The following is a 1,670-nucleotide window of genomic DNA, read 5'->3' on the forward strand; positions in this document are numbered from 1 at the left end:
TCCACGTGCTCGGGTTCTCCCTTCTCAGCCTCAGCTGCACCATAAGGCTTATAGAAAGTTGATAGGCCCACCTTGCTATTGAAACCGCTGCTGGGTTGAAGAACGCATGGAGCAGAAAACAGATTGCCAGAAGCCTCGCAGTCAACTAAACATTTTGCTAATTAGCTTGCTAAACGGTTCTGCCATTATAAGAAAGGTGGGGGAGGGGGTTAGAGGAATAGCCATTGAGCACAGATGGACTGTTGTCTGTCTCTCAGGAACGCCCAAGGTCGTACCAGCGTGAGCCCAGGGGCGACCCAGTGGAAGGCGCAAGAAGGACTATGGGATAGAAAGGTGGGAGGTGAAAGGAAAAGGGGGTAAAACAGAATTTGGCATGCACGGGCTTTTAGTTTCATCAATGCTTTGCAGACTGTGTACTACTTCCCAATAAATGAATCTTTCTTTGAACTTATCTGAGTCTCAAGAGGAGTCTCAAGAGCCGTTTATAGGGGACTGAATGCTGCAGTTCATTGCATTTTGCTGAAACTCCTCTTTTGGATTTTATGTGAAGTGAAAACTTGATGAGGAAAATCCAACGTATCAACTTGACCAGGGCTGGCAAGAATGCGATCATGATGGAGGACGAGATCGTTAAATTTGGAGGTGGTGGTGGAGTGGAGGAGGGGACGGACAGGCCGTCGAGACCTGTGGCAATGCTACCACTGGGATCTTATAAAGGGTGGCCACAAGGTCAGGTGTGGAAGCAGACCCGAGAGTCCGGGGAGTTCCGGGAGGTCTCCTTCTTGGATCGATGGTCGATGGCCATCAGTGAGGTATAGAAGTCCAAGATCATCACCTTGAAGGGGACCATGGATGAATTACAGGCAGAAGTCACTTCCATGAGAGGAGGGCTGAAGTCATTGGGCCAGTTGCTGAGGAAAATATTGAGCGGACGAGACTGGGAGCAGCTATCTGGAGATTCCCTTTCAGAACTGGAGAATAGTGACAAGGGGTGCGGAGGAGCAGCGTCCAGTGATGAGGAAGCATTGGGTCCTCCAGTTCAGCAAGTGCAACAGATGGGGATCCACTCCAGTGCTGGAGCCTCGAGATGAAACACGGTGGGGACCCAAATGAACTGGCGAGCATTTTAACACATGTGACAAACTTAATGGAGAGTTGCGGACATTTGTTTCTGAATGACGCGTAGAAAGTGGCTTAGTGTCCTATGTTCTATTAGGTCAAGCAGCAGAGTGGCTAGTGGAAGTGCACGAAGTCAGAACATAAGAGCTCACCAAATTTAGCAAGTTTATGTGGGCTCTACGTACACATTTCAAGAATCCCTGTGCAGTTCTAAAAGCGAGGTCCACCATCGAAGACTTAAAGCAGGGCAATCACTCAGTATTGGACTATGCACTGGAGTTCTGACGACTCGCAGGGAAACTCCGGGATTGGCCTGAACAGGTTAAGGTGCGTTGTTTCCAGAAGGGGCTGAAGCCTGGGCTGTGGGAGTTGGCATTGACCAGGGGTAATCCGAAGACGGTGGAGGAATGGATCATCCATTTGGCGGCAGTGGAAGGTGATTGGATGGCTGTGCACAGCCCGCAGATACCCGCCATCTTAACCAAGAAGTTAAGTGGGAAATTGAAGGAAACTGAAGTCCTGATCAACAGCCAGGGGGTCGTGCGTGCTTC

The sequence above is a fragment of the Python bivittatus genome, unplaced genomic scaffold, assembly GCF_059951505.1.
Source record: "Python bivittatus isolate LINGU-HERP-01145 unplaced genomic scaffold, Pbiv_v1 ctg000730_np1212, whole genome shotgun sequence".
Classification (NCBI taxonomy): Eukaryota; Metazoa; Chordata; class Lepidosauria; order Squamata; family Pythonidae; genus Python; species Python bivittatus.